Source organism: Lepisosteus oculatus, unplaced genomic scaffold (assembly GCF_040954835.1).
Source record: "Lepisosteus oculatus isolate fLepOcu1 unplaced genomic scaffold, fLepOcu1.hap2 HAP2_SCAFFOLD_48, whole genome shotgun sequence".
NCBI classification, from domain to species: Eukaryota; Metazoa; Chordata; class Actinopteri; order Semionotiformes; family Lepisosteidae; genus Lepisosteus; species Lepisosteus oculatus.
The window spans coordinates 17,523-39,023 of NW_027168020.1; the positions used below are offsets into that span (position 1 = coordinate 17,523).

General features: G+C 43.1%; 7 non-coding genes across 7 annotated transcripts; 3 read left to right on the forward strand and 4 right to left on the reverse strand.

The window, feature by feature from the left end:
- Nucleotides 1–7,239: 7,239 nt before the first annotated feature.
- On the reverse strand, nt 7,240–7,321 carry trnas-cga (transfer RNA serine (anticodon CGA)). The gene has a single exon. It is a non-coding gene; the product is annotated as a tRNA-Ser (tRNA).
- Nucleotides 7,322–9,750: 2,429 nt separating this feature from the next.
- trnas-gcu (transfer RNA serine (anticodon GCU)) lies at nt 9,751–9,832 on the reverse strand. The gene has a single exon. It is a non-coding gene; the product is annotated as a tRNA-Ser (tRNA).
- Nucleotides 9,833–18,671: 8,839 nt separating this feature from the next.
- LOC138230285 (U5 spliceosomal RNA) lies at nt 18,672–18,788 on the forward strand. The gene has a single exon (XR_011186315.1). It is a non-coding gene; the product is annotated as a U5 spliceosomal RNA (small nuclear RNA).
- Nucleotides 18,789–19,179: 391 nt separating this feature from the next.
- LOC138230246 (U5 spliceosomal RNA) lies at nt 19,180–19,296 on the forward strand. Its single transcript, XR_011186275.1, has one exon. It is a non-coding gene; the product is annotated as a U5 spliceosomal RNA (small nuclear RNA).
- Nucleotides 19,297–19,687: 391 nt separating this feature from the next.
- LOC138230300 (U5 spliceosomal RNA) lies at nt 19,688–19,802 on the forward strand. The gene has a single exon (XR_011186330.1). It is a non-coding gene; the product is annotated as a U5 spliceosomal RNA (small nuclear RNA).
- A 759-nt stretch (nt 19,803–20,561) lies between these two features.
- On the reverse strand, nt 20,562–20,703 carry LOC138230216 (U4 spliceosomal RNA). The gene has a single exon (XR_011186251.1). It is a non-coding gene; the product is annotated as a U4 spliceosomal RNA (small nuclear RNA).
- A 230-nt stretch (nt 20,704–20,933) lies between these two features.
- LOC138230271 (U5 spliceosomal RNA) lies at nt 20,934–21,050 on the reverse strand. Its single transcript, XR_011186301.1, has one exon. It is a non-coding gene; the product is annotated as a U5 spliceosomal RNA (small nuclear RNA).
- Between the last annotated feature and the right edge of the window lie 451 nt (nt 21,051–21,501).

The following is a 21,501-nucleotide window of genomic DNA, read 5'->3' on the forward strand; positions in this document are numbered from 1 at the left end:
ATCTATCTATAAGAAGACATTACCAACAACGACCACAAGATGGAGATATTGTCTAGACATTACCAACAACGACCACAAGATGGAGATATTGTCCAAAGAGGCAAGAAGGGCAAAGCCGCGATAAGGTAAAATCATTTTTTGTAAGAGATTGGTGTCAGAATGCACATCCGTATCCCAAACAGAATCTCTAGTAAAATATGATCATTTGTGAAACAGGCAAATGAGTGTCTGCTACAATATGATTGCTACAGATGCAGCCATTCAAAATGTGCGGGCGATACTGCATTATTTTCCGGTACGCTGTACGCAGTCTACCGCGAGTTACCGGTAAATACCGCGAGTTACCGGTAAATACCGCTAGCAAAATAATAGTATCCGGAATTTCCGCAAGGTGGAGCTAATAAAGCTCAACTTCTCATGTTTGAGCTGTAGCCATCAAAGTCTTTAATGAAGATATTACTAATAGTATTAATAATAAATGACCTTGGACAAGCTGTAAACTCAAAGTATTGCCCTGGTCCACATTATTTTTTTCACTGACCTTCTTTGTAAAAGTAACACCACAGCATTTCGCAATCACGCATTTTTTTCCAATCATGCAAAGTACAGTAATTTTTGAGAATCGATTCACCATTCCTTTCACATGCTCATAAAAGAGATTGATTTAGGAACATAAACATATTACCGTATGCAAACTGTACTGTATACAGTTTGTATATGTATATGTATATGTATATGTATATGTATATTTAATGTCTTAACTGTGCCCGTTTAAGTATTGAATATTTATATGGAATTTTACCACTGAAGGGAAATCTTAGTGCCTGAGCATAAAAAGAATAGGAGCGTAATGCAACGCGTGTGAAGGCCATAAACGATATTAATTTTGGAACATAAACATACAGTATATGGCTGGTCTCGGTACTTTAAAGAAAACATACACGAAACATGGTTTCATTATGACCAGAATCGGTCTTGAGATATTTTTAACTTGATTTACAGTATTTGAGAGGTATGTCTTGACACCGATACTACGTAAATACTCCTCACGTATATGTTTCTAGGTTTATATTATGCATTTCATACGGTCAAATTGCTTTTGAGCAACTGATAAGAAGCGCGAAACGGTATGCCCAGGGCGTTTTAGTTTTTGTTTTGTTTTAATGCAGTGCAGTGGATTGATTAGAGATATCAAGTACATACAAGTCATTTTTTAAATGTTGTAGTTCGTCTTGTAAAAATGTTACGAGTACATCATCTGTCAACAATTACACAGGTTCTGTTTCCATATTGCGGTTTTTGGTTACGTAATACTATTTTCTAATTTCACGTTGTGAATATATGATTTGGGCAAACAGAGCCGCAAAGAAGTACATTATGGGTTGTTGTTGTTTTTTTGCAGTTTTATCTAAAATAAGCGATGCTTAAACCTTTGTCTGATTCTTGTGAAACTATCCACACGACAGTTACCTAGGAGTTGACTTCAGTGATGTCACTGATGGGATGTTTCTAAAAATCCATCCTCTGTAAAACATCTTCTCTAGTTGTTCTGCATATGTATTCGCTAATGAAGCTGTGTGTTCTGAGCCTGGTTCTCTACATTTCTGTATGAACCAGCTTAGAGGGCTAAAGACAGCTTGTGTTTAAATTGAGTGTAAGGTAATTTATGCTTCTAAAGTCATGGTCAGCATTTATTATTGTACTGTGCTGTAAACTTCTTCTGTGCCTAATTACATTATTTTATAGTCGATAATGTTTCTGTAGTGCTTTTTCAGCCCTCAGCATGTGACTGTGCTGGTGGTGCTGTGGGTTAGGTTCCTGACTCCTATGTCACATGGTCTGTGGTTGAATCTCATGGAACTATGACTTTAATTTTTAACAAACATTTCTTTGAAAAAATGAAACATTTCCCTTGGTCAGAGATTAAATAAAACCTCACTCGCATCAAAACAAATTTATATTTCTAAATATCACAACATGATCGAATTTACGTCTTTTTAATAACAATGAATAGTCACCTATGCGTTACAAAATAAACATTTATATTGATTTGAATCGAGTTTTGATTTAAATCGTAAACGCGTGTTTAAAGGCGATATACTGTATAAAAGCGCTGATTCTTATGGAATGTGTTTGGCCGGGGATTCAAAAAAATTATTTTTTTTAATCGCGTATCTAAGGAAAATTGCAGTATAACTTTGTTCATGCACAAACAGTGGCATGTTACATTATAATTTGGGTGTCTCCTCTTGCCAGAAAGCTCTAAATTGGATTTTGAGTGCGGTTTTTGACTTTTTCTAAATTGCAACCCATAAATAAAGCTGATACAGTTTAGACTTTCTGTATTCTAAACTGTATTACAACATCACATTGGACAATGCAACGTAAATTGCAAAAATGCACTTGGAATCTGTCCAAGCCCTACTACGAAAATTATTAAAACTGCGACACTTATCATTCATCTTTAAATAAACTTTATTTTATATAGCGTTTTAAGCGAATAGGTAATTAGATTGCTCATAAACCTAATCGCTTTTTCTACATAAACACAGCGTGATTGCTCTCTGAAAATGCTTTTTTCTTTATATTTAGGCTCAGATTTCAACTATAGATTGTATTATTATAAACTTTCTTGGAAAAATGTCTTTTATGTAAACCATGTTTGCTATTAATTCATTTAGGGCTAAAATACGTTCATTGTCTTCCAATCGAGTCGAGTTGACATTGGAAGCTTGCCACGCCCGGACTGTTACACCAACGCATTAGCATGTTGAAGCGATTTCATTGAGGAGGCCATCTACTAGTTAACACTGTACTTCCTACTTTGAAAACACCTGTGAAATTGGTTTAATTCGTCACAGCCAGCACTCCGGCAGAGAGGGGGGTTGTACTCGTTAATGTCTGATGACATACAAGTGGAAAGATTACAGATTTTAATCGTTTTGTTTCTGAACCAGGGAAAATCTGATCATGTTTCTCTATAACAATAATAAAAAACTTTATTTTAAATTATTTTACATATCCCGCTTGCACATCGCACGACTTTAATAAATCTATTCTTTATTAATACTAAATAAATAATACTAAAAATACTACAGCAAAGAGGTCACTTGATTTTTGGAATAATTCCAAATAGCACAATGATCCACTGGCATTCCTGAAGTCTGTTTAGTGCATAATCTTCCAAATACAATCACTAAGCAATTATAAGAATTATACCATCCTATTTCTTTGTGATGTCCTGTAAAAACTAAACCTATTTTTATAAGGCTTTTACTCAAAAGGTTTCCAAACACACAAAGCATTTGTGAAGTACTGTAGTATTTCTAAAGGTTACTGGTACAACATCAATCATTAAAGCTTAACAATAAAGTTTAGATTGCTGACTATGGACTAACTACATTAACTAACTGCAATGCAACATTATACATTTTACAAGAATATCTGGTTGAATTCTTGCATTTGTAGCCAATTTAATGTGAGAGAAATAAGCCAATTTAATTATTTCACAAAAAATAATGTAATATAAAATGGATGTTTTTAACTTTATTGTAGTGTTTTAGAAACTAATATGTCTTCAAAAATGGTTGTTTTTCACTCCTAGGAATGAAAGCTGTTGTTATATGATGTTTATTTTCAAATTTGGAAAAATCAAAGGATTCTAGCTTTCTCCCCTTGCAGGCATCGGACACAGAGAACCTCATGGTTTTCCTAAAAATCATTTTTTATGTTCCCTGGTGTTCCAAACTTAGTTTTAATTTGTTATTATGTTAAAAACAGGGTAATAAATTTCTAATTGGACTATAAATAATGTCATATTGTCTGCTATAAAACTGATGTTTTCAACTCTATTGTAGAGATTCTAGAATCATCTAATAGAGAATTGAAATAAAAAAAGGGCATAAGAAAACATTACCAACAACGACCACAAGATGGAGATATTGTCTAGACATTACCAACAACGACCACAAGATGGAGATATTGTCCAAAAAGGCAAGAAGGGCAAAGCCGCGATAAGGTAAAATCATTTTTTGAAAGAGATTGCTGTCAGAATGCACAACTGAATCCCAAACAGAATCTCTAGTCAAATATGATCATTTGTGAAACAGGCAAATGAGTCTCTCAGGTGCCCATTGCTCATTTTCAGACACATTTATGCAATACTTTCACCATGCGTTGAGCAATAGGGATTAAAGATACCAGAGGTAAGGTTTAAAAGTGATTCTGAGGTGCAACACATCAGCAATACAGCTAGGCATCTGAAATGCGGGGTTTGAGAGCCCTTCAGGGAACACCGTACCCTAAAGGTACCAGAAGTCCAGTAGTATAAGCATTAAGTCACTGTCACCCCTGTTACAATGTGATTGCTACATATCTTCATTTCTTTGGTTTTTAAGGAGTAAGAGTGCAGGGGGTCTAAATCTGCGATCCAGTGTGTTGAAGTATTTCACAAGATTACCTGTAGCCCGTATGGAAACAAATACTAATTCTGATTATTGCCCTGGGCATGTACCAATAAATCACTGAGCATATATATATATATCACTGTGTTGAAGCTAGAGACCTGTATGTAATATTATGGTGCTAAAATGTCATTTTCACATATATTAATGTAATAAATGATTGCTTATGCTTTATAAACAAATCTAATTAAAATAAATGATTAAGTTTTGTATTTATCTTGTACCATAGAACATGATTTTCTTTGTATTTCAAGCCCACAAAGTGTCCAAATGACGCACTACATGATATAAGGAAGATTATCACATGCATATCGGTATTATCTTTCTTATGAAAATGCATTCCTTTCATTACCTTTTACTTTTTAAAATGAACTCAAATTGTGTATAATGTAATAATTTAAGTAGAAGTGCTTCACTGCTCTATGCCGTCTGGAAATAAATCCTCAGACTACTTACTGCCCTGGGCATGTACCAATAAATTACAGGAGCACATCTATATATCACTGCGTTGAAGCAGGAGACACACAATCACTGCAAACACATCCTAAATACAGTGTTCTAGCACCTTTGACCTCATCCAGAACATATCATTTCTTGAAAGGGATTGCTGTCCGAATGCACATCTGAATCCCAAACAGAATCTCTAGTAAAATACGATCATTTGTGAAACAGGCAAATGACTGTCTCAGGGGCCCATTCCTCATTCTCAAGACACATGTATGCAGTACGTACACCATGCATTGAGCAATAGGGATTAAAGACACCACAGCTAAGGTTAGAAGTCATTCTGACTATATTCTAAAATATTGGACTCATATTCTTATGATGGCAGACATGATGCTGCGTTTAAAACCGGGGTTAATGGACATTATATGACTGTCAATTCTGTTTTGTTTTGGAGACTCTTGGCTGCCTATATGGTACACTGCAGCGTGAAGGAATTATTTTCCAAAACTGTGTCAACTCAAAAGTTGTAAGAGAACCTCTCCAGCTGCTTTAACTCTCTTCATTTTTGTCATTTAATTGTCTGTCGGCACTATGTGGCAGCGTTGCATGACAACCCCTCTCACCACGGAAAGGAACCTAACAGCTTTGGTAAGAGAGGAGAAAAGGACCTGGCCAGTACGGGGCACGAACCCGTGACTTTGGCGTTATTAGCACCATGCTCTAACCAACTGAGCTAACCGGCCTCACGACAGTGGTTCTCTCTGTGCTGCAAAAAATCGAACTCAGGGAATTTCTTTTGCCCTCCTTTGAATAGAAAGCCGTGTAATTCAGTGTAAGGGCTTTCTCATGCAGTTTCATGGTTCTTGTAACCCAAATCCTACACTGGCCTGAAGTGCCCCCCATTTCACAGAATTTTTCAGCTGATTTAAAATGTACCTAAAGGAGAAGCATTATTGAAGACGATCAATTACCAAGAGCTTTTGTCAAAGGTTTTGGTGGTCATTTTTAATGACCACAGAGCGATGTGACCTCGGTTTTACATCTCATCCAAAAGACAGCGCCCTTTTACAACACAGTGTCTCCGTCACTATGCTGGGGCATTGGGACCCGCACAGACCTCAGGGTGAGCGCCCCACCGCCGGCACCATTAACACCGCTTCCAGCTGGAAGCTTTGTTTTTCCCTGTAGCTCACCCTCATCCGGGTACTGACCTGGCTCACACCTGCTTAGCTTCAGTGGGTTTTCAGTTGCGAGTTGCAAGGGGATGCAAGTGATGGAGCAGCTAGCTGCAAAAGCCACTGCATTGGCGGGGAATCAAAGCCGAGCCTCCCGCGTGGCAGGCGAGAATTCTACCACTGAACCACCAACGCTCAGAACCCGGGCCTTCAAAAAAGACGCTTTTTTGGTGCTCTGTGCAAAAAGCGTCGACATCTGCTTCCAGCTGTAAAATGCCATTCGCGGACGCTGAAGAACTTATTTGCAAGGGAGCGGGTACAAGCAATTTGGCATTTTAAAACCACCAGGAACACCGAACAGGGGCGCTTCTTTGCTTGCGCCGAAACACAACGACAGGAGGTGGACAACGTAGTCGGCAGGATTCGAACCTCTTTCTGTCTATTATATACTAAATGTTCTCTTGTCTGTCTCTTGTTTGTATAGAACTGAATGTCCCTGACAATGTACTGTTAGTTTTAATTGAAGAACGGCATTTGTGTTCAAATATATCAGACAAGTTTACGTAACTGCTCATGCGACACTCAGTTGTAATTAGTCAAGAAATAAAGTCGAACAACAGCTGCGGGTTTGATTCTGAACGTATCAGATTGCAGCACCTTTTACTTCCATTGACAAATGATAGAGATTCGAAGAGAGATCCTTCAGACCAGCAAGCAAACCCACGGCTATTTCGGTTTTCTATCTAGGCAACGTTGGTGTCTGCAATAGCATACATGAAAGCGTGATGCAATTTCTGTGGCTAAATTTGTTGCACGTCATGCACAGTAAGAGTGTTTCTAACACCAAATAAAAAGTCAACAATTAGCGATCACGCCTTCTCCTCAGTTAACCCACTGAAACCCTTGCTGTTAACAGTTCTTTAATGCATGCTTTACGAGCACCTACATATTGTGTCGGTTCTTTCAGTTTTATTCATTAGGTTTTCAAAGGCATAAGTAGAACACCAGAGGTGCGAACGCAAGATGTGTGGTTATCTGAAGAACTCATTTCCATGGCAGCGGGGCCAAGCTATTTAGTGTTTTTATAGTACCAGGGAAGGAGAAGCGGCACTTCACCTTTGCCGCGCAGGCACAAGGAGACGTGCGGCAGACGCCGTAGTCGGCAAGATTTGAACCTGCATGGGGAGTCCCCAACGGATTTCGAGTCCATCGCCTTAACCACTCGGCCACGACTACAGCGAGTTCACCATCGCCGCATTCCTCCTTTAATCTAACACGGAGTGCGACGTGGCTGCGGAAACCTTTTCAAAGTCGCTCTCCGTTAAAAAAAAATAATACCTTTGACAAAATACGTGCCGTCAGACAGACACGCCTCAGAGGGTTTAAGGCTGGCTTCATGTCGGAATGATAAAGTCTCCCCGTCCGGACATGAAAATGCCACTTTGTTACACACAAAAAAAGAATCAACAACAGAGAAATGCCCACAAGCATTTGAAAAGCCGCACCACGTCGCACTTGAAATAGCTCTTACATTAGTGGTAGACGCAGGAATCGCATTTTTATTTACGCTCTTACCAACGCGATGGAAAGCAAAACAAAGCAAAGCAGAGCAAAACAAAACGAACAAACGAAAACCCTGCACATAACGCCGTTACGTGCCCAAGTGGTATTGTACGTCATCCTAGCACTGCACCCCGGGGCGTACGGTACATGGGAACGAGCACACGCCACGAATCGTCTCGAATCACTCCCTACAGCTGTAAGGCGCCTTGAAGCGTGCACCCCCAACATTCTTCTTTGCGCATCTGTGAAAGGTAAACTCTTGAGCAAACTCTGAACCAGCTCTAAGGAAACTAATCCGATTAGACGTAACTTTGACTCATCTTTTTACGCTCAGTGCTGGATTGCTCAAACTCCAGCTAGGGTTAGGGTTAGCATTACCACGCTACTTAGACACTTTGTTTACGCTCAGTGCTGGATTTTGGGAACTTCAGGACGAGTGGGAATCCTATCTGTCCATTCTGTTTTGTTTTGGAGACTCTTGGCTGCCTATGTTGTACAGTGCAGCGTGAAGGAAACATTTTCCAAAACTGTGTCAGCTCAAGAGTTGTAAGAAAACCTCTCCAGCTGCTACAACTCTCTTCATTTTTGTCATTTAATGTGACACTCGATGTATAACTGGAGCCTCACATATGCAAATGGTGCGGCTCCAGTTCGACACCCAGTTCGACACCACTTTACAGTATATGACAAAAGCATGGCAAACTGTGCCGGACCAGCAGATAACTTCCGCTTATTTTGACCATATTAAACATTGGAAATCTTCCCACTTGCATTTGTGACACTTGATTTTGGCTCCACCTAAGAAACTCTTAAATCTTCTAACACTTTTCTCTTCTCCCGCAACACACTTGTCTGTCGGCACTATGTGGAAGCGTTGCATGACAACCCATCTCACCACGGAAAGGAACCTAACAGCTTTGGTAAGAGAGTAGAATTACCTGAAGAACTGCTTTCCATGGAAGCAGGACCAAGCGATGTAGCATTTTTATAGTACCAGGAAAGGAGAAGCAGCACTTCGCCTTTGCCACACAGGCACAAGGCGACGTGCAGCAGACGCCGTAGTCAGCAGGATTCGAACCTGAGCGGGGAGTCCTCAATGGATTTCAAGTCCATCGCCTTAACTACTCGGCCACAACTACAGTGAGCTCGCCGCCGCCGCATTCCTCCTCCGGAGTGCGAGGTGTCTGCGGAAACCTTTTTAAAGTCGCTCTCCGTTAAAAAAAAAATACCTTTCACAAGATACATGCCGGCAGACAGACACGCCTCAGAGGGTTTAAGGCTGGCTTCACGTTCAAATGATAAAGTCTCACCGTCCGGATGTCAAAATGCAACTTTGGCAGACAGAAAAAAAACATCAACAAACCACAAATGTGGACAAGGATTTTACAAGCTGCACCACACTGCACTTTCAAAAGCATTTACATTCGTGTTAGACGCAGGAATTGTCCTTGTTTTGCGCGCTTACGAACGCCATACAAATAAAACAGGTCTACGGGTCTGAAACCTGCTCCACGGAAAACAGTTCTGTTGCGCTTTTGATCAAAGGGAGATTCTCTGTTCTTACTTTTTCATGACATAACACCCAAAGGGGCTTCTTTGGAGCTGGATTCCAACCAGCATCCTAAAGTTTCTTGGTCGTATCCTTTACAGTCCTCTGTTCGGTCGACATGGAACAGAAGGGGGCAGCTTTCCTCACACATACAGTGCAGTTCTGCATCAGACCTCTAACTCGTTTCCTTAGCTTGGATTTAAGCCACGAAGCAGGCTTCTACTGTATAAACGTCTAGAGGAATCACAAACTATTTGAGAGGCCATCATCCCAGGGGGAACTGACAAAGTCTATCCCTAAACACCTAGCGCAGTCTCTCGAGAGACTGTCAAAAATCGCTTTCTCCGTTTGTGCTGCAAGTAAGTGAAAATGCGGTCTCAACCCAGAGCCACTTGGCAGCAGCGGCACGTAAATACTGTTACTGCCACTGCTCGATACCGACGTTAGCCTACTATACCATGTTCAGCCACCGCTAGAAAATGTACAGCTCTAGTACTGGAGCAAACAGAAGGAGGGCCAACATCTAACAGGCACACGTGTCAGACATAGAGAGCGCCGAGGATGGGATTCGATCCCATGCGTGCAGAGCACAATGGATTAGCAGTCCATCGCCTTAACCACTCGGCCACCTCGTCAATGAAACTGGGCTTTCCAGACACGGGTTGGCACGCTCCAGATGATCTTTTTCTTTTTTTTCCCTCGTACTCGAGGGTCCTTTTCCTGTTCCACATGCGATTTCAACATTTTCCTTGGGAGATGTCAAGCCAGCAAGCCACTGCTGTGGTTCAGTGGCCAGTGTGGAGTTCAGTGGCCCTGTTGTACACAGAAAGCACATTGAGCTCCTTGGACATGAAAAGTTCCAGATAAAAGCCATTTGTCATCCTTTCTCTTGGTGTCGATGTTGCTATTGTATGTAAAGGTGGCAACTTGCTCAGCGAGCAGGCGGAGCACACACCGAATGCAGATGTGTCTGAGTGGTGTGTCCAAGTGGCTGCAAAAAAACAGTACTCCCGGGGCGCCGTGGCTTAGTTGGTTAAAGCGCCTGTCTAGTAAACAAGAAATCCTGGGTCCGAATCCCAGCGGTGCCTTTTTTTGTGCTGTGTTCTCGAACAGAACTGGTCATTATGGACAACCGCATACGCCTAGACTTAATTAAATGCAAGTATTCATTTCCTGTCTTGAACGACTTGTTTTTCTTAAAATGGATGCAACTTGCAAAACATGAAATACAAACCTCGCTAATCAGCGCTCGCGGCTGGCAAAAAAAAAAGAAGTCAGCAATGTTTTTTTTCTTTAACCTTAACCCTGCTAATGGAGAAGAGTTAAACGACCGAGTCTATGCAGCTTAAACGGTGCTCACGTCAGGTTCTTAGCTGAAAGGGTGATAAATCCCGCTCACCCCAGTCCTTAATCTTTTAAAAGGATACAAAATTGAACCTAGTCGCCACATCACATACATCCTGTTCAACGATAAAAAGGTGACATCTATCCTCGATCCAGAGTAAATCCCACGTTGAGGGCATATTTTTTTCCACTTTACCATGAGTCGGGCTCGGCTGCACAGAGGCGAGAGCAGAGCAATGAGGTCACGGGGACAGGAGAGCCACACGCTGGCGGTTTAAACACGCGGAAGAAAACTGAGGGATCCACAGTATGTGGACCCTCCGTGCGCCATCAGTCCGCACTCCGGACTCTGAATCCTGCCATCCGAGTTAAGATCTCGGCGGAACCTGAGGCGCAGTTCTTTCTTAAAACGTAATCTGGTGAGCATTTCTAGAATCGTACTTGTATAGATGCAGCCTTTAATGTGTTGCTAGGTTAAAATTGATGACTTCTTGAACTTCAGTAGGCAACTGCCCTCTTGATTTTGGATTTAATTTCTTTATTACAGGGGCGCTTTTATGAAGACCGAGTCATGTTCAGGTACTTTGCTTGATGGAGGAAGCATATTTCGGACTCTGTGATCTGCTCACCTGGAAAGGTCTGCTGTACTACTACAAGAGAGAAGTAGAGTCTGGAAGAATGGACAATTTTATGATGCTTTGGAAGATAATGTTTTTTTTTTTCTTTGAAATTGAAATGAATCAGAATATCAGTGCAAAAGACAAACTCTTGGTTTGGTTTAAAGAGATATGGTTTTAAAACAGACAAAATGTAGAAAACAGGTGTTTCTCACTTTTGGAAGAGAATGGACCGGGGGTAATATTTTACAAGTTATATAATAGTAAAATATTATATAATAGGGGTAATAGTCGCGAGGGGCTTCAGCTTTTTCGTGCTTAATATGGTGCGCTGTGGCCACGGCAGATATGGGATCTATAAAAGCCGAAAATTCTCCGATCATTGCCTGACACAGCTCCTCAAAGCTATTACAGACCTCAGGTCCTTGTCTAGACATCCACTCGTGGACCGCTCGGCTGGTAGTTTTCCTTACTAACATAGCCTTTTCCTGTTCGGACGCTTCGGGCATAAACTGCAAAGTATATCTCAGCTCATCAATGTAGGTCTCCACATTATTCCCTGACACTGTCGGGTCAAACCTTTCTACATCTTTGGCTAACTGCCTCAGGGAGTGGAGGTTAATTTTTACAGTTTCTCCGTGGGCAGGGAGACGGCCGTGATCAGGAGCAGGGGGTCTATGCCTGAATTGAATCGCCCTTGCGTCTCGCGCAGGACTCGGCGATCTCCCCCATGCCGATCCGACCACAGACCCTGGCCGGGAGAAACCTCCTGGGTGAGCGCTCCGGGCTGCTAGGTGGGCTGGCATGTAAGTGGGATCTAGCCTGTTTTGCTTCCAGTACGGCAGCATCTAACTCCTTTTGCCTTTCCTGGCTGAGCTCATTTAAACTCTCAATTTCTTTTTCTTTTTCTTTCAAGCTCGCTTCTAGGTCTCTCCTAGCTACCTCAGCCGCAGTTTCTCTAGCAGACAGGTCATCTAATTTACCTAAAACTTCCCTGAGTCTGTCTTCACTTTCCTCACTTTTCACTCTCTTTTCTCTGATTATATCCAACAACTCAACTCGCTCCGCCTTATATCTTTCTAGCTTTCCCTGAAGCGTTTGAAACTTTGTCAGCTCGGACAAAGACAGTTCCAGCTGTTTAGCTAGATTTAAGGCGAAACTAGATAGGACCTGAACTACGTTCACAGACCCTCCTGTGTTAAGCTGGTTCGCTACCTTAGCTACTAAATCTACTTGCAGCTTCTCAATATCATCAAAGTTCAACTTTTCGATACCGCTCCAGTAACCAGGATTGTCGTCGCTAGAAATAGTACTTATAAGCGACTCCACTTCAGACATTTTAGCAGCCATTGTCATTACGTCAGAGAAACTTTAAGAGTATTACTTTTTTTCCTTTTACCAAAATACAGTATGGAATCTAAACACCCGAGCAGATGGATTTCCAATCAGCACACGTTACACTAAACGCTAGAAAACAGGGGGATTTCTTTACGCAGTTATCAGCACACCCGGTATTCGCGTATAAAAGCCACGGTGCTGTGCTGAACTTGAACTCACAGCAACATCAGTTATTCTGTGCGATTGAGTCTCATTTCATTCTAAACTCGCCCACCCAGGGACGCCATTAAATGTAGTGGTTTGATGGGTTTACTGAGACACTTATTAATTGTAGCAGTAATCACGAGGTTGTTCGTTGGGGCTTTTAGAAAATCAATCGCCAGAACAACTAACAACGCACACACACGGGTTCAATACATGAGATACATTTATTAATATAAATTGTGCACCAAACATATACTAGTCTGCCTGGATACGAGCGGCAGACCTTACTGTGAGGGTTATCAATATACAAGATATATAATCTCGAAGAGATGCAAACACAAAGAGATACACAACAGAGAATATATGTCAATATATATCGTTCGGTTACCAAATCGCTAATCAGTGTTATTACCCATTGTTACTCTAAACTCGGAAGTAAATACATTACTCATGAATTAAATTGATAACAACTTGTGTTGAGGTACAATTGAATTCTCGAGACGCAATGTAGAACATGGGGTTAACTTATCCACTGTGTATGGATTTGGAATTTCCCGGCACGAACACCAAACCAGCTGACAAGCTCTGTTGCAGCCTCTGTTCCAGCGGTTGTCCAATGGGCGTTGTGTCGGCGTCCTCTGGCTACCAGCCAACCAGTCAAGGTGCAGCTCGGAGTAGGACGGGCGGAGGAATCTGACTGCGGCGCGCAGGGCAGTCGTTGCTCCGAGGGGATCTACCAGCAGTCCGGCTGGCTAGTAGAAAGTCTCTATGCACAGAGTGTGACCGCGAGTCCTCACAAGTCACTCTTTTGCCTGGGAAGAAACTGGTTCGTTCCCGGTCCAGCGCTGCTTCTGAATAAGCTATTCAGGTTGTCGACGAGGGTCCAACTGTAGGCTGCCGTTGATCAAACGGAGCATTCACGTTAGTAGAATTCTGAGTACGTACGGGATGCTTGGCCTCGCGCTTAGAACAAAGTCCAAGTCCCTATGCAGACAACAGCAGTTGTCACGTGATTGTCTCTGAGGATGCGCGAAAATGGCCAAGGAGAGCCCCGATCTGAGCTTGCGCTCCCTTTTTGACCAAGACACAGATGTGTGCTGATTGGTTGAGAGTTTGGCGGGCATTGGAGACCCACGTGGTATTACCACGCCCTGCCAGTCCCTGATTGGTTGGTCAAGGTGAGATATAAGTCACTTACTCTTGACACTTAAGAATGCAGTCCAGATGTCCATTCAGCACTCCCTAGACAGATAGGCGCCAATGGATGACCATTGATCATGATAGCCAGGCTTAGCTAAGTGCATCCCTGTCTGGGAGCTGTTCCCTATCAAAAGAAAACAACTTAAATCAGTCTGCATGAATACTTTCTCTGTGGCTGCACCACAGAGATGGGGGGTGAGATGGGGCTTCATTTAGGACAGCATACCAACGCTTAATTCTGTCTTATTAACAAGCATTGCCGCTACACTTGTATCCCAACTTTTGCAACTCGCAACTGAAAACCCACTGAAGCTAAGCAGGTGTGAGCCAGGTCAGTACCAGGATGAGGGTGAGCTACAGGGAAAAACAAAGCTTCCAGCTGGAAGTGGTGTTAATGGGCGCTCACTCTGAGGTCTGTACGGGTCCCAATGTCCCAATATAGTGACGGAGAAGCTGTGTTGGAAAAAGGGCGCTGTCTTTTGGATGAGATGTAAAACCGAGGTCATAGTGCTCTGTGGTCATTAAAAATGACCACCAAAACCTTTGACAAAAGCTCTTGGTAATTGATGGTCTTCAATAATGCTTCTCCTTTAGGTACATTTTAAATCAGCTGAAAAATGCTGTGAAATGGGGGGGCACTTCAGGCCAGTGTAGGATTTGGGTTACAAGAACTATGAAACTGCACGAGAAAGCCCGTACACTGAATTACACGGCTTTCTATTCAAAGGACAAAAGAAATTCCCTGAGCTTGATTTTTTGCAGCACAGAGAGGACCACTGTTGTGAGGTCGGTTAGCTCAGTTGGTTAGATGGTGGTGCTAGTAACGCCAAGGTTGCGGGTTTGAGCCGCGTACGGGCCAGGTCCTTTTCTCCTCTCTTACCAAAGCTGTTAGGTTCCTTTCCGTGGTGAGATGGGTTGTCATGCAACGCTGCCACATAGCGCCGACAGACAAGAGTGTTGCGGGAGAAGAGAAATGTGTTTGAAGATTTAAGAGTGTCTTAGGTGCAGCCAAAATCAAGTGTCACAAATGCAAGTGGTTGGATTTCCATTGTTTAATATGGTAAAAATAAGCGGAAGTAATCTGCCGGTCCGGCACAGTCTGCCATGCTTTTGTCATTTACTGTAAAGTGGTATTGAACTGGGTGTCGAACTGGAGCCTCACCATTTGCATATGTGAGGCTCCAGTTATACATCGAGTGTCACATTAAATGACAAAAATGAAGAGAGTTAAAGCAGCTGGAGAGGTTTTCTTACAACTTTTGAGCTGACACAGTTTTGGAAAATGTTTCCTTCACGCTGCACTGTACAACATAGGCAGCCAAGAGTCTCCAAAACAAAACAGAATTGACAGATAGGAGAAAATTCCCACTCGTCCTGAAGTTCCCAAAATCAAGCACTGAGCGTAAACAAAGTGTCTAAGTAGCGTGGGAATGCTAACCCTAACCCTAGCGTAAAAAGATGAGTCAAAGTAACGTCTAATCGGATTAGTTTCCTTAGAGCTGGTTCAGAGTTTGCTGAAGAGTTTACCCAGTGGGCACTGATTCGTCGAATATACGTATATTCACGGCGAAAATACGGCTATACGTATATATACGTCGCCTCGACGTATAATCAAAGTCGAATTGCAACCGTAAAATCGACGACATTAATAAACGCATATATAACGTCGAAAACACATCTAACACAGTGCCTGAGGCTTTTTACTGTATGTATCGTGTGTGCCGCAACTAGGAGTATACGGCACTCTGCACAGTGTACGAAGTAAATTATTTTCGCAGTAATTAATTTACACGTGTATAATAAATATAGTAAATATAATAAATTAATTACTGCGAAAATTACTTCGTACACTGTGCAGAGTGCCGTATACTCCTAGGTAAGTTAGGTACATCTTTTTGCCCAAAACTGAAGGGGCGACATTCCTCCCTCCCCCCGTGATGCCAGGCCTGTCCCCATCCTATTCCATAATGTCATTATACTGTATATAATACCATACAACAGTGACCGATCCTTACTAACTGCATGCGTTAAAATTGCACATCAGCTCATAGCAGGGGGCACATAGCCGCGATGTATTATCAATGTTAAATTTCAACCATAATATCGACAACATTAATAAACGCATACGTTGAGAAAATATCGAACCCAGCATATTTTCCGGTTATATACCACAATGCATTGCTAGTATTCGTTGGTCACCATTTTGGACACGTTTTTCAAACGTAGAAGTATATCCGCAAATATCTCAGCAATCCTCTTTTGACGAGTAAGTATGAACAATAATAATACTATCTGAATACATACAGATCTTTCTTAATATTATTTTGATTAAAATAGTAAGTGAATAAGCAAAAAATGGCACATAAAAATAGTGGAGCTTTTTAAACGTCTGTACTTACTGCGCCCCATAAGAAATCGTTTGTCCCCGTTCAAAAGAGGTTGTGCGATGTCCTGCAGCGTTCGCAAAGCAAACCTTTGACAGTTTGAAAAGAGGAATTTATTCTGCTTCCTGTGCGTGCAGTAGTTACAAAGTTGAACGTCTTTACACGATCTGCTGCAGTTTTCAGTGGGCGGGCGTTGTCAAATGGCTTGGAAAAACGCACTGTGTTTCGGCTCGGCAAACATCGTGAGCAGTGTCCTGCATGTTTTCTGTGTATAGCTGTCTTTTAACGCATACAGAATTCATTCGAAATGGGGAATGGTGTGAATGGGGAAGATGACACTAAATCGTTTTGCCGTTTCTCTATTCTTATTCTATGTTGTACTTTCAAACTTTGGGTACTCTTTAATTAGGACAGACTTTATTGCTCAACTTCTATGATGCAAGCCAAATTTTATACATTTATTTCAGCTTTGAGCTTAGTAAAACGTTCATTTTTTAGATTATACTAAAGAAGATATTAATCATCATTAATTTGGGAAGTAATATTATATAATTTTCTCCTAGCTGCGGTGCTGAAGTCCCACCCTAAATCAGCAGAAAAAGAAATAAAGGAGCACGCAATGTGTTACTTGAAGAATGCATATGCAAGGCAGGGGGCCAGGAGATCTGGACACTGAAAATACTAGGTTTTTGGTTCTAACTGTTAGGACAATTACACAGGGTTTGCAAATAGTGGACAAAAATCGTCTTAACTTCCATTGTAATATTTTTTTTCTTGGAAATATAGAAGTTGTACATTTTAAAATGTATATTTGAATCAAAATGTGGTTTTGAGTTAGTGTGTTAATGTAATTAGTTTGTGTTTGCCGTTACTATACTGTATATTGCCATATTACCAGAATTTGTAGCTGAAGTTTAAGACTAGTTGTGTTTTTTATGATTATTGCCCATATGTTGATTGTTGATTGATTGTATACAATGTATAATTTGAAATACATATTTTTCAGGTGTGAATGTGTATTTTCAGAATAAATTTCTAAACCAAATCATTGGGTTGATTTTCTAGTTTCTACACCTGTAAAACCTAACTTTGATGTATAATAGACCTCTACCCATATACGTATAATAGACCTCTAAAGTTATCCGTATAATAGACCTCTAACCATATACATATAATAGACCTCTAAAGTTATCCGTATAATAGACCTCTACCCATATACGTATAATAGACCTCTAAAGTTATCCGTATAATAGACCTCCAACCATATACGTAGAATAGTCCTCTAAAGTTATCCGGAACTCCTACCATATATGTATAATAGTCCTCTAAATTTATCCGTATAATAGAACTCCAACCATTTACGTATAATGAACATCTAATCATAGACGTATAATTGACGTATAACAATAGACGTATATTAGAATTTCATTCTAGACGAATTGCAGACCACATTTAGACGTCTAAGGTATGCGTTTAATAGACGTATATTATACGTCTTTTGCCCACTGGGTTACGTCTCAACAGAAACGCTCTTTAGCTCTTTCAGTGTTATGCAGAGAACAGCGTCTGTCGAGATCACTTTTGAGTCAGCGCGAAACGCCGTGTGCTGTCAGTTTGATTTCATATTGCTCGTAGCGGCGCCCGGCTTTTGTCTGTCAAACGTTAGGTTGCGCTTCTTCATGCTGCATCGTCGGCATGAGTGGAGCTTTTTAAACGTCTGTACTTACTGCGCCCCATAAGAAATCGTTTGTCCCCGTTCAAAAGAGATTTTGCGATGTCCTGCAGCGTTCGCAAAGCAAACCTTTGACAGTTTGAAAAGAGGAATTTATTCTGCTTCCTGTGCGTGCAGTAGTTACAAAGTTGAACGTCTTTACACGATCTGCTGCAGTTTTCAGTGGGCGGGCTTTGTCAGATGGCTTGGAAAAACGCACTGTGTTTCGGCTCGGGAAACATCATGAGCAGTGTCCTGCATGTTTTCTGTGTATAGCTGTCTTTTGACGCATACAGAATTCATTCGAAATCATTGATTTCTCCAATTATCAAGGGTCCCTTAAAGGATGAGGCAAAGTAACGTCTAATCGGATTAGTTTCCTTAGAGCTGGTTCAGAGTTTGCTCAAGAGTTTACCTTTCACAGATGTGCAAAGAAGAATGTTGGGGGTGCACGCTTCAAGGTGCCTTACAGTGCGTTGTTTCCGACACAGTGTGGCCGGGTGTTTTCCGAGTTATCGCACGGATTGGGCACGCCCACAAGCCGAGAGCCGCAGGCGATGAGCCCGGGGCTGAACAGGCCCCACTGGCTAGTTTGTAAGGCCAGGTGCATTGCCAACCACGACCGGCAGCGCAGAGGCTTTGAAGGCGGTCTGGGCTCCTGCAGCTGTGCAGCCACGCACTCTGGTTTCTCTTCATCTCGTACAAATCTTTCGCCTTTTATTAAAGATTTCCGTGGAGAGGAGCATGAATAAGTTCCATGCAATTTTTGTGCTTCCCTGCCTTCGGGTGGGGCGCAGCCTGGCTGGTCAAAGAGAGAAAACAAAAACGTTTGCAATCACTCTTGTTATGGCAATTGTGGCCGTCTGCTCCGCGAGTCCTCGGTCTCCGGCTGTCTGATTGGCGCTCTTTTCTTTGGGGGGCGGGAAGTGTCCGGCCGCAGGGGATCTTGGGACCTCGCTTTGCATAGCGGCTTCCCAGAGTGCGTCGTTTCCGGCACAGTGTGGCTGGGTGTTTTCCGACTTATCGCACGGATTGGGCACGGCCGCAAGCTGAGAGCCGCAGGCGATGAGCCCGGAGCTGAACGGGCCCCACTGGCTCGTTTGTAAGGCCAGGTGTATTGCCAACCATGACCGGCAGTGCAGAGGCTTTGAAGGCGGCCTGGGCTCCTGCAGCTATGCAGCCACGCACTCTGGTTTCTCTTCATCTCGTACAAATCTTTCGCCTTTTACTAAAGATTTCCGTGGAGAGGAGCATGAATGAGTTCCATGCAATTTTTGTGCTTCCCTGCCTTCGGGTGGGGCGCAGCCTGGCTGGTCAAAGAGAGAAAACAAAAACGCTCGCAATCGGTCTTGTTATGGCGATTGTGGCAGTCTGCTCCGCGAGTCCTCGGTCTCCGGCTGTCTGATTGGCGCTCTTTTCTTTGGGGGGAGGGAAGTGTCCGGCCGCAGGGGATCTTGGGACCTCGCTTTGCATAGCGGCTTCCCAGAGTGCGTCGTTTCCGGCACAGTGTGACCGGGTGTTTTCCGAGTTATCGCACGGATTGGGCACGCTCGCAAGCCGTGAGCCGCAGGCGATGAGCCCGGAGCTGAACGGGCCCCACTGGCTCGTTTGTAAGGCCAGGTGCATTGCAAACCACGACCGGCAGCGCAGAGGCTTTGAAGGCGGACTGGGCTCCTGCAGCTGTGCAGCCACGCACTCTGGTTTCTCTTCATTTCGTACAAATCTTTCGCCTTTTACTAAAGATTCCCGCGGAGAGAAGCATGAATGAGTTCCATGCAATATTTGTGCTTCCCTGCTTTCGGGTGGCGGGCAGCTGGGCTGGTCAAAGAGAGAAAACAAGCACGTTCGCAATCGCTCTTGTAATGGTGATTGTGGCCATCTGCTCCGCGAGTCCTCGGTCTCCGGCCGTCTGATTGGCGCTCTTTTCTTTGGGGGGCGGGAAGTGTCCGGCCGCAGGGGATCTTGGGACCTCGCTTTGCATAGCGGCTTCCCAGAGTGCGTCGTTTCCGGCACAGTGTGGCCGGGTGTTTTCCGAGTTATCGCACGGATTGGGCACGCTCGCAAGCCGTGAGCCGCAGGCGATGAGCCCCGAGCTGAACGGGCCCCACTGGCTCGTTTGTAAGATCTGCGGCAGATCGTGTAAAGACGTTCAACTTTGTAACTACTGCACGCACAGGAAGCAGAATAAATTCCTCTTTCAAACTGTCAAAGGTTTGCTTTGCGAACGCTGCAGGACATCGCACAATCTGTTTTGAACGGGGACAAACGATTTCTTATGAGGCGCAGTAAGTACAGACGTTTAAAAAGCTCCACTCATGCCGACGATGCAGCATGAAGAAGGGCAACCTAACGTTTGACAGACAAAAGCCGGGCGCCGCTACGAGCAATATGAAATCAAACTGACAGCACACGGCGTTTCGCGCTGACTCAAAAGTGATCTCGACAGACGCTGTTCTCTGCATAACGCTGAAAGAGCTAAAGAGTGTTTCTGTTGAGACGTAACAAGCTTGTTTCTTTCTACCATGATGTTACCATGACAAAATCTGTCTTTAAACACCTTGCTCAGTCTCTGACGAGACTGTCAAGAATTGCTTTCGCCGATTGTATTGCAAACCGGCGGAAGCGGGGTATTGGGAAAAGTTTTCAACTAGCAATAATCGCGCATCGGCTAAACCTCACAGGCTACGATACTGCCACTGCGCAAAGCTGACGGTTGCCAGGCAACCGCGTGGATCCTATGGAAATCGTTATCAATCGTCTCATGGCATGTCGTTGCTGTAACGCTTCATATTTGCGGCCGGACACTTCCCGCCCCCCAAAGAAAAGAGCACCAATCAGACAGGCGGAGACCGAGGACTCGCAGAGCAGACGGCCACAGTCGCAGTAATAAGAGTGATTGTGAGCGGTTTTGTTTTCTCTCTTTGACCAGCCCAGCTGCGCCCCACCCGAAGGCAGGAAAGCACAAAAATTGTATGGAACTCATTCATGCTCCTCTTCATGGAAATCTTTAGTAAAAGGCAAAAGATTTGTACGAGATAAAGAGAAACCAGAGTGCGTGGCTGGACAGCTGCAGGAGCCCAGGCTGCCTTCAAGGCCTCTGCCCTGCCGGTCGTGGTTGGCAATGCACCTGGCCTTACAAACGAGCCAGTGGGGCCCGTTCAGCTCCGGGCTCATCGCCTGCGGCTCTCGGCTTACCTGGCAGGGGAGATACCTTGATCAGCCTGTAGTTGGAGTAGTTGGATTGTTTTCTTGTTTTGTGGAAGCAGTGTTTGTTTTGCAGTTTGAGATGGCAACCTTTGGATCCCGCAAGAATGCTGTACGTTTTGAGCTTTTGGATGACCTGTTCATGGATCGTATGCAGTTCAGCAGAAAAGTGTTACAGAAGGAACTTGGCTTTGAACCTCGGCACTTGGATTTCATCTTTGCTCTCCCAGGTCAGAAAGCATTTGAGGTTGTATTTGGTACCTATCCTCTGTTTGAACAATGCATGGATGTGTTTGAGGCAA